The sequence below is a fragment of the Hermetia illucens genome, chromosome 4 (genome assembly GCF_905115235.1).
Source record: "Hermetia illucens chromosome 4, iHerIll2.2.curated.20191125, whole genome shotgun sequence".
Classification (NCBI taxonomy): Eukaryota; Metazoa; Arthropoda; class Insecta; order Diptera; family Stratiomyidae; genus Hermetia; species Hermetia illucens.
Window position 1 is genome coordinate 153,517,349 of NC_051852.1, and position 16,630 is coordinate 153,533,978.

The following is a 16,630-nucleotide window of genomic DNA, read 5'->3' on the forward strand; positions in this document are numbered from 1 at the left end:
GCTGTTCAGGCTATATATGTTGAGGATGCTGGGAGTCCTTAGTCTGCATCCACTTGGTGACGGACCGGACCACTTGGGAAGCAACTTACTTTCTCTCTTATGGTCCACGGACTCTTCCTTTTGGGTTAGACACCCAAGTTCAAAAAGAAGACGAAAAAATCTTGACTGACGGTTTCATCACTTCAATATAATTCGCACTCATGTCGTGTTTGTGATTATATATAAATGGAGCGATTACCATCTGTCGCCACTTTCGGTCACGTTGCTACCAGGGCAGAGGGGAGGCAGCGTCTGATGAGTTGCCTCTGCCCTGGATGAAACCGTCAGTTAAGATTTTTTCTTCTTCTTCTATATTTGAAATTGTGGATATCTCGTTCTACAATTTCCGAAAGTCGCGTTCGCTCTAAGTCTATTTTGGGCCGATGCTCCGATTCAAAGTGTTCCCCTATAGGTTCCATCAGGATGTAATTGCCTCCTTCCGCATCAGCAGTTAAACTATTCGTGTGTCAATAAGGTGTTGTAGCTCGCTACCACCGACTGGAGGGCGGCACAGGTGTACATGAAAGTGGATGGGGGAAGGCAAGGACGGTTGGATTTATTAAGGAGGGAGGGAAAGCCAGTAGTAATGAACCAGGAACAAAACGATTAAGACCTCTGCTAATCTGTCAAAGACATCCTCGTACAGAGAAGGCGGACTGAGGCAGAGAAAATATACACAGGATATGATAAAGGGGCATACGTTTGGTGGAATGACTCGTATGGTGACAGAATCGTAGGTGGAAGAAGGGGAGGAAAATATGATTTCGGCACGGAGAGAGGACTTAACAGCTTTTAGGGCACCTCCGCCGGTTGTCCAGCCAGCCAAGCACAGCACAGTCTTTGTCACAACAAAAGATAGAGTAAACTTCGACGAGCTCGAACTCTAACAATCTGTCATCCAACCAGGTTTCAGAAGGGCCGATGATGTGATGTTAGAATGCTAAAGCAGACAGTTCCGACAGCTTGGTCCTTAGACCCCTCACATTTTGATAAAACAGTGAAAAGTTGTCAGAATCATTTAAGTTCGGCGAACCAAGCGGGCGGGCTGGACATTTTTACGAAGGCTTGAAGAAGACCACGGTAAAAATAAGGCTTGAAGAAGACCCCCTGTAAGCAAAAGGACGATTGGACGATAGCATCGAAGTCGTGGGGATACGTCACTTTGAAGGAAGCTATCACTCGGTCAGGAGAGCCATCCTTCGTTAGCTTCACACATGAGAGAGGTGACAAAGTTGAGTTGGGTTTGCTTCTGAGATAGGCCAGAATTTCATCGTACTTGGTGGAGTACGCTAGCCTCGTTACGAACAGCTGTTTCGGCGGCGGGGTGACGTTCCATTGGGGCCCGCTCGAGCGGCATAAGGTCGGAAAGTCCTACGGTTCAGCGGTGGTGGGCATCGATGATGCACAGGAGGAAGCGTGTTGTGGTGCTAATGCAGCGACAGTAGGACAATCGTCAGAAGTGCGTAGTGCAGCCGATGCTGAGTAGGCAACAAATCCGTCGGATGGAGGGCGATTTTTAAGTTGGCTAGCGGACGTTGTTGGGCTGATACAATCTTTTATAGGCCCAGTCGAACAGTGCGAGGCAAGTTTCTAGCTTGAGAAGATACTGAAGTATTTCGTCATTGCTCAAGTTCCTGTGAGCTGGCGCAATTGTACTATCGTTTTCCCCATCAAGAGGTGGGCATTCCTCTCGATGTCCCCGAATAAATCTCTCTTTTAATTTCTTCCAATCTGTTTGTTTAAAGTTCAGCTTGTGGACGCCGCTGTCCATCGGTAGAAGGTGAACTTTTCGTCCATCAAACAGAATCTATAAGTCGCTATCGTAAGCAAGTAGTTTCCGTTCAGGATTCCAGGAATCCAGATAGGAATTTGTCCTGGGTTTCAAATTCAGGTCTATCAATATGCCTGAAACGATAATCGCGACCCACAAGTATTCCGGTACCACCTCCCCCATCACAATTTCGTCTATCGTTCCTCACGAATTCAAAATCTTTGAATGTTATCGAATACCTCGGACTAAGGTGGGTTTCTGAAATCAAGACAATGTCAGGCTGTTGCCTGGCAGCGAAATCAAGCAGCACCGCTCTTCGGTGGATTCCTACGATGGAATTCACATTAATCACGATCGATGACCTGGAGACCATCCAGTGGTACCGCTGTGACTGCAGACCCAGCAGCGGGCATGCTGTTTTTGTAAATATTCTGTTATACTGTTTATTTTTGTATTGTGTACGTGTAGCGTATGTTGCATGTTTTCATACATGGTTAATATTTTATTGACGGTAGTGTTCATCCCGCCACTTACATCTTGTTGGGGCTTTTTACCTCCCCCTTGTCGGATTACTTCTGCAAACGAGATCTCCGGGACGATTGGTGCCGAAGGGACGGTACCGTTCGACGCCGCTGACACCTTCGTCCTTTGAGCTGATCTTGACGTCTGCTGCCTTGCGACCTTAACATTGCGGTATGCAGAGCATCCACGGAACGAAGCCGAATGCCCTCCGCTTCCGCCGTTGACACAGAAGGCTTTTTCTTTCCCCTCTGCTTCAGTCAGCGAACATTCGGCTGCGATATGGCCTTTCCCGCACTTTACACATCGTAAGGTCATTTGACAGTTCAATGCCGAGTGACCATAGCGCTGGCATCCTCGGCACTGGACTATTTCGCCCCTCAGCAGGCGTTTAAAACGATTCGCCTGGTAGTTAAGCGACGTGATGCCGATCAGATCGCTCTCCGGGCTTATCTGCACGAGGAAGTGCGGCAGGATTCCTTTTTCCAAAACGGATATCCCCGTACTAAAGCGTGACATTGAGAGGAATTTGACCTCAGTTCCCGTCTCCCGGAGCATTTTGAGCACCTCATCGGGCTCTTCCTCCGCATCCAAGCCTTTGAAAAGCAAGGTTTGCACTTTCTCTCCTTTGGAGTGTAGGTGAAGTAAGGAGCCTTCACTCGTTCGAGGACCTCCCGTGCTTTCTTGTAATCTGCTATTTTTTACATTTGATTTGGACTGTCTCGGCCTCCGTCTCTTTGATAATAAAATTCGAGAGCCCCGCGCTCCCATTAAGTAGAGTGGCTAAATCTTTACCACCCAATACATTAATGGGGGGCATCCTTTCCCCCTTTTCTTTATTTCGGGTGCTCCTTGTGGCCCCGGTCGGACAATTTTTTAAATTTTCAATCCTACTTAGTTATTTTTTACATCAGTTGACCCTTTTCCTTCATTTCTGTTTTCCCTCTTCAGGGGTATCATTGCCGCTGGTTATCCCTATAACCAGCCTGGTTAGCACCCTCTTCTGGGACATTTCCACCGCCACCGTTGCCACTGTCTCTCGTACCATCAGCCTGATTGTTTTCTGTGTACGGAGGAGTACGGATAGATGCCGAAAACTACCCTCAAGGCAGCCCGGCTCCTCCAAGGCCTGCAGAAGTAGTTGAAGAAAGCTTCACTTTTTTTCCTGGCTACCTTTGGAGGTCCGCCTCCCCAGCCATTAGCTGCTTCGTACGTTTTCAATTTTTTTTATTAACAGTGACATTTCATGTTTTAAGATCTTCGAGTGTCTTCGCCAGCTCGCTATTTGAGGTCTGGATCCTCCTCATTAGGAACTCCACGACCGATCCCAGTGCCCCTAGGTCTTATGGTCGGGAGCCGGTCTAACCCGCCACCAGTCTTTATCAAGCCCTTGATAACACTACTTTCTGCAGAAGAGCCAAATGACGAAATTTTATTACAAAGATCTGTCAGCATTACGACGCTGGTCTACCAGTTTTCAACTTGCTGTAGTCTTCATGTCTAGAAACACAACTAGAAAAATCTGCTAAGATATTTCCTAAAAACAAACATTTCCCAACAATTAAAGATATCCATATAAGTCAACTGCAATGATACGTTTTTTCTCTTTCGTTTTTCGTTATCTTTCCATCAGCAAAAATTACTTATTCATCTCATGAACCTTATTATCCGAATATGGTTAAACTTTTTCCATATACGAAGAAGACAACCTTCAGAGGTAGCAATAGCCGCGGAAACTGGATAGATCAGAGTCTGTTTGTTGCTTGGAGCTGCCTTTTTTTCTCCTGTTCAGTTTTTTTTATCTTGTCTAATCCATCTTCTCTGCGAACGTAGTGGACTATGGTCATACCCACCTGAAGATTTCCATTGTAGTCGGTAGTTGTCTTATCGAAAAGTTGCAACCGTTCGAAATAATTTCGCCATGTTAATTCCAATTTTAATCTCCAGCAAAAAAATACTGGCTGCATTGGACTCTGAGCTGGCTGATTTCAGTGGACGCCATAATTGGCATTCCAGCAGGCAGCCTGATCCCCTTGTGATCAGTTAATCTGTTTTGGTTTAGCCTTTTTAATCTAGAGTCGTTAGATAGCTTAGGCTTGCTTCACACCTCTGAATTACTCGACTGATTGCTCCAAAAGATCTACACCCTTTCGGTTGTCCGGTTAGTGCTACAGAGGCGGACTGCCTCAAGAACGGCTGAAATTGACGGACGAGGTACCTTTTGGTTTAGATATGCCTGATGGCGATCTCCGAACAATCTCACCAAAAGATGCCTACCCCCGGCATAATGTCAGAACTGATTAGACTTTTCCCTTTGCCAGTAGCGTCAAATGAGCCAAACAAAGCCCTGGCATCAACCATCAAAGTTTTCAATGGACCAAACAAGTTTACGTTTAAAGTAGTCGCAGAAGTAGTTATTTCAGTAATTTTCGTAATCGGTCTGAAGCGCTTACGATTGCGATCCACGTATTGTAGTTTGAGAGACGAAGAATTGCACCAAAGCCTGCAAAAGCGGACAAACGAGTAGCAACTACCAGTCGATGTTTTCGTCGATCCAGCGATAAATTACATAAAATGTGCCTAACCCACGTACCTCGCAGGTGTATATGGTGAACATACAGTTGTGAGGTTTATATTAAAATAATGGTAAACGAAATTGTCACGTCTTGCAAGTCGATTGGTATTACTTGGTAATTATATCGACTTATGTTATTGGCGCGATCGGAACACCTGGTGGTCGAGATCAACCTGTCCTCGACTATTAACTTTTCGCGTTTGTAGACAAGACAAAAGATAGATATTGGAGTCATACAGGGTGCTGATTATAGTTTACGCTTTGTCTCTTATTAATCTAGTGTTTCATACTGTTTTTATGTGGTAACAAAAACCCAAGGTCTAGGTTTCCGAATTGCCCATTTGGTACCTTAGACGTACCAAGTCAAATTGGAGTCGAATGCGACATCTTTAGATGCATATCGAAAAAAAGCACAGAAAATATTCAGAGGAATTCCGAACCTTTGGTACTTCTACGGGTGGTATCATGTCAAAAAAAGGCCGCAAGGATGCCTCCGCTTCACAAGATGTATAGGCGAAAGGAGAGCCATACCCCTTTCAAGGAAATATCACTTTCATTATGCTAAGCATAGCGCTGAAGAACCTCTATTTGATTTAGAGTGGTAAGAGCAATGGTGAAGCTTGAAGCTAGCTCTGTAGCTAGTGTCCATAAATGGGGAGATGTAACATTATATGTACGCAAGCTACTGTTAAGTTGAAAGGTGTTAAATTAAAGGGGTTGCCTTGATTCGTCTGATGGGGGATGCCCTCCTACATTTCTTAGTCGCTGTGACTTTTCATGGGTTGCCTGGATGGTCCCTGCGTAAGGTTTGGTTATTGAGGTTAGACTCATGGAGGTTAACATCCAAACGGAAGTTCCAACAGAAAAACTCTACTTACTGCGCTAAAGTAAAGGTCCCACGAAGCATCCACATTTTATCATAAACTGCCACCTTAGTAGGCTCTTTCTCCCCAGGAGGCTTGTTTTTACCCCTATACGATAGTAATCCTCTGGATCGTCTCTTTTGGCAGTTTTGGCTAGTTACTTGGTTGGTTTTCCGTGATAAACCTGGTGTGGTAGCCTCCAAAACTAGAAAAAATAATAGGGGATTGAGGATTACTACATTGCTTTCCAAGAATCTGCAACGGTAACATCGAACAGCATATCCAAGATCGCTCTCGACTGAGAGACGGGCACTTCTCGTAAGTTACTATTTTTCAATGTCATTATGGCCGTGCTCCATTAGGAAAGTCAAGTAAAGCAAGTGCTCTGATCGATGCTAAATCTTCGAACCCATCGTTTCCTCCTCTAATATCCCTTACGACTGCATTACCTTATGCGTTTCTACACCCAACGAAATTAATTTTATCATATCCTCTATTATATTTCCCTAACTTCTCTCATTCGCACGATGGACTTTTCGGTACACTATCATTTTCGTAGCCTGCATCCAAGCGCTCTGTACCTTATATACCATGCTATATGACCTGCTCCAGAGCCTACGTAACTTTCCTCCCCCTTCTTACACTAATATAGAGAGACCTTCTTTTTACACACAACAAAAAATGTTATCCTTGTTTGGTGACGTTATGATTTCTTATAAACTTTTAACCTCCATTTGTGGTTCAATGCCGCGGAATCTTCTTTATTTTCTATTTTCCCCTGAGGGCAGGTGGTATTATAATAGCTATGTAGATATTTCGTGGTTTTGACAGGACTGCATAGTGTTTCGCTGCAAGCATTTCTTCTTATCGGTTCAGGTTTCCTATAGGGATTATTCTCTACTATTTTAGTTATGTTTTGACGATCCTATCGCAGCCCAATCGTTGTATGATAATTTTGGTAAACCTGTTTGGCCATCTTTCGGCCCTTATCCAACTGTAAGATTTGACTTAAGGGATCCTTATGAATGACATAACTCAACTCTTTCCGACATTCAAGCGTAACGAACCTGATTTATTATATTCCGCCTCGCTTTTCTACTCTTTCGTTGGATGACTTTGTCAGCTTGTCAAACTTGATTAATTGCTCTGGTGCTTATCGATCTTCTTGGATTCTTCGTAGGGGATGTCTCGGCTATCTTAGTGGCTGTCCACAGAGAAGGGTTCCCACTTCGGTGTTATGGTTGCTAATAATGAGTACCTTACTCTGGGTTCTGGAGGCTGAGAGAATCATACCAGATTGCTGCAGAACTTCGATAGGTACAATCTAGGGGCTTTCAATTAAATGGGGTCCGTAGATCCATAATAAAGTCTATTTTGATATATCCATTCCTGGATTTAGTTGAAAACGGTAAACTGCTAGTGCAGATCCTGTTGTAGTCACAAAAAAAACGAGTATGATCATGAGACCTGCGCGTTTTTAATGATAACGGCCATAATATCCTTCATGGACTGATTAATTATGGAGGGGAGATGGCTTGAAACTTGGTTATAAAACTGGCCCGCCCTAGGATTTCTACTAGCAACAGGAGAATGTTTGCGATAAAGATGGCGATGTCATATCATTTGAATTTCTTACAATCAATCGGCGTTATTTGCGCACCTTGTCGAGCCAGTTGGTGTGGGATTTCCTTCAGTTGCTGCTTAAATGTTGACTGAAACTGCCCTGATGTGGGTGCCAGGGCACTATGGCATTGTTAGTAATGAGGCTGACTTGCTAGTTCGCACAGGCTAACTTCACAATGATGAGACTACAACTAGGTTTTAGTGTCAAGTTATCTGCGTTAATTCTGCTTGGAACGGTGAAGTTGAGAAGGTACACGCCCATTGAATGGTAATATTTAATAATACCAGCAGACCATTTCTTGTGAAAGAATCTGAGTCCTCTTGGGTGACATTTTATTGTTCTTCCAGCAGGAGGAGAGAGGAACCCTATTAGTGAGTGTGACACGGTTTCATAATCTATCGCTTGAAGAAAGTTAGGGTGGGTGGGTTTGGCTATCTGAAGCCAATGCTTTTTCAAATCTTATACGAGACATACGAGGATACCCAGAAAAAATCCTCTTCTACGAAGAATTAGCGTACTCTCTGCCTTTGGGAAATTAGGTCAAAAGCGGCACGAAAAAAGTCAGGAGATCACCTTGATAGATAGGTCTGCTTGGAGCAGTGTTTCCTCTTATTTCGCTAGTCCCCTGCTAAGGCTAGGAACAATAATGCCTACCATTCACGTTCAGTTCGGCCTGTCAGCTAAGCCCGAAGAGTTCGAATTTGACCGGTGGTCGTAACGGGGATGGGATGCAGCTGGTCTGTCAGTTTTGACTGTTCAGGTCGCTCGTGATCGAATGGAAGATAATTCAGCCAATCAGTGAAATATGTTTGTTTAGGCTATAAGCGAGAATTTCATTGCTGGTGAACATTTTTGATAAATGTTCGTTAAAAAAAAATATCTCAAATTCTGGTCTCATGGCCTTCCACGTCCAGAGTTAAACTAATTGTTTTACAGCTTACCAGTACGTGGATGGTGCATTCAGTTTAACTGGCGGCCGAGTGCATTGCGGATTCTTCCGGCGTAATCGACAGGTAGAACTAAACGTGGATGACGGGCTCAACTCCACTGATGTATAACCAAAGAAACACTTTGATTGGAGATAAAGGAGTTGTGATGGGATGATGCAGGGGCTAGTCATCTCCGCAGATTACGTGCCCTACGCTCTTATTTATTCCCTCAGTAAAAGAGGGGCGCTGACACCTTTCAGAATTCTTTGAATGTGACGGCAATTCCAGCAGTAACCAGAGAAAACAGTTGGAGATTTGCAGCATAGCAAGCTTGCCGTGAAATTCAGACCAGCTATGCTGCATGAGTTGTTCGAAGCGTGCATATCCGTAGGGATATACCCTACAGCATTGTAGTGGCAGAAGTTGGCAATCCTCCTATATGTTTTTCAGACCTTGCGGAAAAAGTGCTGGAGTGGGTAACTTATAATAGATGATTTCCGGTCGTTGAGAGCCAAGGAGGCGTCTCAGACTGACAGTATGGGTTCCGTAAAGCCAGATGAAGCCATCAAATTGGTTACTAGTTTGCTGAAAATATAATTCATGAAAAGGTAGTTCCAGCAAATATTGCGCGGTAGTAAGTCTGAACGTGGAAATGTATTCAATTCGACTAATTGGAGGCGTATATTGATGTTGCCGGCGACAATTGGTCTTCTCGCTGCCATTGTGGGCAGCTATTTGCGAGAATGGACGCTCTGGTATGACAACGATGATGGACTTCAGGAGTACGATGTCTCCGTGGGTGTTCCAAAGGGCTCTGTACTGGGCCGACTAGTGTGGAATATCACGTACAATGATTTTCTTAATCTTCCGGTTCTTGGTGGTGGGCCACGACGATGACATTGCAATTGGTTGTGGTTGCAAAGTATCTCGACGATGCTGAAGTAGTCATGCAAAGCAATCAGTGCTGTTAAGGCTTGTTTGGCTAGTTTCTGGTCCGGCACGCCCGGAGGAAAAGACAGAAGTGGTCCTCTTCACCAAACGCCGGAAGAGAAATTTCGCTCGAATTAGAATCTGGAGTCTGATCATCACTTCCAAGTCGACCATAAAATATTTGTGAGTGATGATAGAGTCAAAACTCAGTTTTAAGCAGCACGTAGAACATATTTGCAAGAATGATACCGAATGTAGGAGGCCCGCGATATATCTGCAGGCTGCTCGTCGCCAGGATAGTGAGCTTCATCTTGCTCTACTTGCTGTATGCAGTGCTAGTTTGGGGGTTAGCCATGCATATCTCATCTATAAGATGCGTTGCTCGTCATCTCCTTTATCGGATGCGAAAAGAGCTGAAAAGGAAAGATCTATAATAAGATAGTGACCGTGATGATAGCGCTATGGTTGAGGCGCTAGAGCGTCCACCTCCAAATTTCCCTGCTCTGGAGTTCGAATCCCAGTCGTCACGGGTATCTGTGTTCGTCTGGTGTTTGTCTCGCTACTGTCAGCTTATCACTTATACAGTGTTAAGGGTGATAATAATGAAACTGAAGCACAATCTGACTGCGTGGATGGCCTGTACGCCATCAATGAGTGATCAACACTAACAGTCTCATGTCAATTATCATTCGTCGCTGCCGGAGCTTTATCTCCCCGGCAGTTTGGTTTTAGGGCAGGGAGATCGACAATTGATGCTGTCATGCAGGTCGTGGACGCCGTTCGACGAGCAGAGGCACATAGCTGCCGAACTCGACGGGTAGTGCTCCTCGTAACGCTTGACGTCAGAAACGCCTTTAATTCTTCCGTAAGATGGAAAGACATTCTAGGCACACTAGACAATACCTTCAACGTGCCGAACTATCTCTTACGGATTTTGAGGGACTATCTGAGGAACCGCTCCCTGCTCTATGAAACACTAGAGGGTCAAAGGTGGATGGAGGTCACGCCGGGGGTAGCACAGGGATCCATCCTAGGGCCGGACCTCTGGAACGCTACCTATGACAGTCTGCTTAAACTCGACATGCCAGAAGAGTCGCGCCTGGTCGGCTACGCAGATGATGTCGCAGCGCTTGTTGCTGGACGCACTGTCGAACAGGCGCAAAGCAGACTCGGCATATTGATGCGACGGGTAAGCGGATGGATGACTACTCATGGTTTCAACCTTGCCCTGGAAAAAACCGAAGTAGTCATCCTGACTAAAAAGACAATTCCGACCCTGCGTCCCATATCGTTTGGCGAGTCGATAATCGAGTCAAAATCAGCAGTAAAGTACCTCGGGTTGACTCTTGACTCAAAGATGAACTTTTCTGAGCAAATCCAAGCAGCAGCGAACAAGGCTTCGGCTGGAGTTTCGGTGTTAAGTAGACTAATGGCAAACATTGGGGGTCCTACGTCTAGTAGGCGACGTCTCCTGATGAGCTCAACGCAGTCTGCCCTGCTCTACGGCGCAGAGGTATGGGCTGGCGCTCTTAACAAGGAGGTATATCGTAGACGCCTCGTGCAAGTACAGAGACGGGGAGCTTTACGGGTGGCGTCTGCGTACCGCACAGTCTCTGAACCGGCCGTGATGGTGATCGTGGGAGTTATCCCCGTTGCCCTTCTTGCTAGGGAGCGTCAGGCCATATACAAACGCACGGGAGATGAGCCAAGGGAGGTGGTTGCTCGCGAAGAACGGCAAGACACTCTAGACGAGTTGCATTTCTTTTGGCAAAATGAAACTAGAGGCAGATGGACTGCGCGGCTCATCGGCAACTTAGGTGCGTGGCTGAATCGGAAGCATGGTGAGACTGACTGTTTCCTTACCCAATTTTTAAGTGGGCATGGAAGTTTTCAGTCTTACCTGCACAAGATTGGAAAGGCGCGTTCTCCGGATTGTGTGTTTTGCAATGGAGTTGTGGACGATGCCCAACACACTTTTTTTTCTTGTGGAAGGTGGGATGGGGTTCGTCAGCAGCTCTATTCAAACATAGGGGATCTCTCTCCAGACAACATTGTGGAAGAGATGCTGAGGACTGCTGACAGGTGGAACCGTGTTGCCCATTACGTTCGGGCCCTTCTCGTTGCTAAGAAGATAGAACTCGACCGGTGGACGAGCCGGATGGCAGACGGCTCCTTGAACTGACAGTTCCATTCCTCCTCTCCCCTCCCGTTGGTGAAAGGAATTCCCTGATCTGAAGGCTCCGCAAGGCGGGAGAGTTCGGGGGCTGGCCCGAAGTAATGTGACAATCGGTTCCAGGCTAGCTCTCTGACGATGGGGAGGTGTTTAGTTGGTAGTCCGACGACGTATCGAATCGGGAGTCCAACATGCCTCGCGTTTTTTGTCAACGATACAGATAGAAATGACTAAGATATGAGTATCCGATGCAAATTCTCTCTAGGTGATAAGGACGTTGAAGATTTTCTTCAGAAGTAACTGCTGTAAAAGAGCGATTTGTTAGAGCCGATCGAGGGCGGAGGTGGGTGGTAAAGTATATATATATCTTCTACCTTTCTTCACTTTAAAGAAAAAATAAGGGTCAGGTCAGTCAGATTCCATGCTCGATCCCTTTTTCTTTATTTGAGGTGAGCTGTCTTTAAAAAAAGCGGGGAGGGAAATCGGTGGTAGTGAATAGAATTCAAAATCCAGAGAAAATTGTCCAGGACACGAACAACACAACCACCTGGGCTCGGAATATGCTGCTGCTGTTCAAAACATAACGATTACAGTTGACGTTGTGGTCACGAGGTTCTCTTCTACTTTGCACGGTCTATTCTGCCAGTTATTCCCTTGTATTGCCGAACAGGCGAACAGGCTATTCCTCTTCCATGAGATCTACTGAAAAATCCATCGTATTATTAAAAAAAAAAACTTCTCTGAAGAAGGCGACAAGTAGTCGCCGAAATCTGCATATTTGCCTTTTAACAAATAATTTTAGTAAAGTATATAGAAACGGTTTTTGGATTTTCTTGACGAATCCCTGATGATCAACAAGCTGTAAGTGAGACATGGTCTGGGCCAGTGCGACAGCTTTAGAACCAACGATTGCCCTTGTCGATTATGTACTATGTAAGAGAAATACATATAGGCAATTCCGCGACCATGGTTACATAAATGTGCTTGGAAAATACATGCAATTGCCCGCTGGCATGGGCAGATAAATAGCATAGCAATGTTACTTACCACACGATTACCATAATATTTTAAAATATGTTAACTATTTTTAATGTGAAGTTAGGAGGAGATCAAAGGTGCTATACAGTGGATATAAGGAAAAATCTTGGATGATTCGTCTCCAGAGTGCAGGAAATATTTTTTTTATTTCTATTTCTGTTCTGTTATTATTATATTATATAATGTTTTGGCTATGAGATTCTAAGTATTATTTTTCTCTTTTTTTTTACAGGTAAGCCGAAGAGGGAGTATGAATAAGTTCAGTTAGGGCAGGTGACGTATTTATAAAATCGTATCATAGTGTGGACACCCTGTCAAACAATCAACTTAAATTATGCAAAATCACATAGATCGCAATTACAATCTAAATTGTTAGTAATGAACTTATTGAGTTTTTATGAAATCATTTTAGATGCCAGAAATAATTGGCATGGTTGCGATATTCAGCATTATTGTCCTGACATTCCAGAAATGCAAATAAGAGGATTTAATCTCGGAGAATGTCTTTCGTAAATTACTGCTAAATCCCTTCAGCTTTGGTTCGTTGTCTGCATAGAAAATTTGATCCTTTTCTCTCTTGCACATCCATGACATCTATTCAGAGTCTTGACGACACAGACCCTTATCCCTGCATTTTCGTTTCAATTCAATTAATGCAAATATTTGCAAATGCAGTTTGTGTCCATACACAGACACAATCAAGGACTTCTCCGTTCATAAAATCCCTGGAACTGCAGTGGATGCGAACCGGAATAAAGGTAAAGGCCAACCATAATTTTGAGAAAAATGAAAATGAAAGCGCATACAAAGATAAAATCTGCATTATTTGAAAGTGAAATGATTTGGGCCGAATAAATGCTTTTTAGGGTGGCTCGTTGGGGTGGTGCATGAGTTGAAAATGCATTTAATTTGGCAAAAGTCTTCTCCCCGGGTGCGATGGAGGCTCTATGGGACTTCAGTGGAATTTTTGGATGGTCAGAGTCGCGGGGCTGACTGGGTCTAGACTAGACTTGATGGCACATTAATGGAATTTTTAAGCTTTATGTACTTTCGCTCCTCTTCGTGTTGATTTTTGATTGTTATGATTGCAGTCAGATGAATCTCGTCGTCATCATTTCATCTTCGCACTCAGCGATTGGACGCAAGAATGAATAGATTGGCAGACATACAGATGGACGGGCAAATAGACACGCAGACACGCAAATGAAAAACACACAATTCCAGGAGTTCAATTTTATATTGTTTGAAGTAATTCTGAAGGATGTGGAGTAGACAAATGGTCGATTTTAATTCGATTAATTAGTTTACTCTGCGCTAGAAAGCTTTTGATGGTGGAGGAGCTAATGCATTGGGACCAATAGAATATTCATTTTTTCAGAGTTTTTGAAAAGTCTATTGCCATTCGATTCAAACGTTTACAAAGATTTGTTCAACCAATTGGGCCCACACCCGCGAAAAGGCCAGAAAGAGGAGCATACTGGAAAAAAAATTAAAGACCTCACCACAACACAAGCGGGCCAGGGTGCAATAGAGGAACCGAAGGAATAATTCATACCCAACTATGTGATCAAGAGATCCACTGAACACTTTATCCAGGAACAGCTTTCACTCTTCAATAAAGGCTTGAACTTCGCCATAAGAGACCCCACTTTCCCCCAAGAGAATATCGTAGTTGACATAGAGGCAGGAATCAAATATACATCACAAGAAGAAAAAGCCGGCACCCGGGAAGAAATTAGGCGACTACCTACCCCCACAAAGCAAATAGCCATAAAGAAAATGCTCTTTTCCAACTATCACAAAACCCTTAAAGAATTAAAAGCGAAACCCCTTTTCTACTTACCAGCAGACAAAGGAAACGCAGTGATCATCATGGACAAAGGAGCATACGACGATTTAGTACATCCAAAATTAGCAGAAAGTAAGTTTCACGTCATCAGGAAGGACCCTCTGCCAGATTTGGTTAAAAGAGTGGGAAAGGCGCTGGCTGAATGCAAGCCCATTATTAAGAAAGCAGCCGAATTGAGAATGCCTAACCCATCTCTGCCCAGAATCAGATGCCTCCCCAAAATACAGAAAGAAGGCAATGAGGTCAGAGAGATAATATCAGCAACGAATTCACCCCCCCAAAATATTGCGAAGTGGCTCTTGGAAGAAGTCAACAGGTTAGGCCTTGAAGTAGGAAAACGGGCAGTGGGAAACGGCAGAGAAGTCATTACCAGGCTCAACGAGGCGGGGGGATTATTATTATTCTGTTATGGGATAGTAGCACCGCGTCTTTGAAGAACTATTGTGCCCTTTTTACTGGTTATAGTGTACCCATTAATCATAGTATCTCAAGCAAGCCTCTAACCGTCAGGAACTTTTGTATGTTCCCTACTTCCAGATCTTTCAATTTTGCATCTGGTATTAAGTGTTCTCCCAGATGTCTCGGCCTACTTTACACAAGTGCCGGCGGAGACTGTCCCAGGACGTGTATAGGGTTTCATCACACTCCGAACAAATCCTGCAGGCAGGGTTCGTAGATATCCCTAGCTTCCCTAGGTGATAGTTGAGCCGACAGTGACCAGTGAGAATTCTCACTATGTTTTGGATATTCTTTTTGGTGAAGTTTAAGCAATCCTTTGTGCGTATGGGTTCGTATCCCCCAATAAGTACTTTGGACTGCTCTATCCCTGGTAGACCCGCCCAGTATAGTTCCCTCAACTGTTCTTCTTCATTTCTTTCTATCATAGCCATGAAACAATTTTCTATTCCACTGAAGGGTTCTGGCGCGTGTAAAGGCGTCGCTGCTCCCTATCCCTTCTTGGCTAGTTCGTCCGCTGCCTCGTTGCCTCCCAACCCAGCATGTCCTGGAACCCAGAGTATCCAGACCTTGTTGGACGATCCGAGTGTATTCAGTCTTTCAAGGCATTCCCACACCAGTTTAGAGTTCACCTGGATGGACCTGCCTTGATCGCTGCTGGGCTATCAGTGAGACTGGCAATGTTCTGTCGCCTGTAGTTCCTCTGCAGATTAAAGGAGGCACATCTGTCTATGGCGTAAAGTTCCGCGTGGAATATGCTAGTGTACCTGCCCATTGGCTCGAAATATATTTTCCCTGGACCAATGACACCGGCACTCGCTCCCTCTGCTGTGAGGGATCCGTCAGCGTACCAAGTAATCAGTTGCTAGTTTAAGCCGTATGTCGCAGTCACGCTCTCCCAGTTTGCCTTGTTACTCCAATGTGTTTCAAACTTCTTATCGATGTTAAACCTCGTTGTCATGTTGTCCCTCGGTATCAGTAATTCGGGATACCGCCTAGAAAGGATATCAATCTTCCTTCGATTTAGGCAGCTCCCCGCCTCACTCATACTACCGGCCATCCTGATTATTGCCCTCCTTGCCTGCATCTGTATGTGCAGATGAAGAGGGGTTAATCCCAGAAGGACCTCCAGGTATGTCGGTGGGCATGCCCTCATTGTCCCACTGATACACACGCAAGCCAATTTTTAGAGCTTATGTAATTCCCTGGCTTGTGTGCTGAGTTCGGTTCTTTCTGCCCAGATTACTGCTCCATAGATAATCATCGGCCTTACTATTGCAGTATATATCCAAATTAGTATCTTCGGGCTGCAACCCCATATTTTCCTGCGCACGGTTGTTGTCAGCCAACAGAGCCTATTTCAGCTTACAAAAACTGTTCCGCTCGAAATGTCTCACCATAGGGTCAAAGCTCTTACTGTACAAGACTATGATCTTGCCAGTCCTCATGTATTCCTCGGAGACTTGGGTTCTTAGCAAGAAGAATTGCGAACTCTTGGCCGCGTTCGAGAGAAGAATCCTCTGAAGAATTTTTGGCCCCCTACATGAGGATGGACGATTCCGTAGCCTACATAACGATGAAATCTATGAGCGATACCATGACCGTCCGGTTGTGGATAAAATCCGGCTCAATAGGTTACGGTGGGCGGGTCACTTAATCCGTATGGATGAGGATGATCCAGTCCGGAAAGTCTATAAGGGCAATATCTGTGGTAGAAAAAGAAGACGAGGCAGACCCTGCCTAAGATGGGGCGATGGCGTAGGTCAGGACGCCAGACAGCTTTTAGGGAATGCCAGAGTGTTTCCCACTCCCTTGCGGCTCAAGGCATCTTGTATTTCTGTGTGCGATGTGTTGCCGAATCTTG

General features: G+C 44.8%; 1 protein-coding gene and 1 long non-coding RNA gene across 3 annotated transcripts in view; both read left to right on the top strand.

Moving 5' to 3' along the window:
- Nucleotides 1–12,844, top strand: part of LOC119653521 — an 85,307-nt gene extending 72,463 nt beyond the window's left edge. For both annotated transcript variants that reach the window (XR_005249710.1, XR_005249711.1), the window contains one exon: nucleotides 12,694–12,844. This is a non-coding gene — a long non-coding RNA (uncharacterized LOC119653521). The remainder of the gene's footprint in view (nucleotides 1–12,693) is intronic.
- LOC119653520 (ras-related protein Rap-2c) overlaps nucleotides 1–16,630 on the top strand; it is a 468,746-nt gene that overhangs the window by 367,878 nt on the left and 84,238 nt on the right. The window lies entirely within an intron of this gene.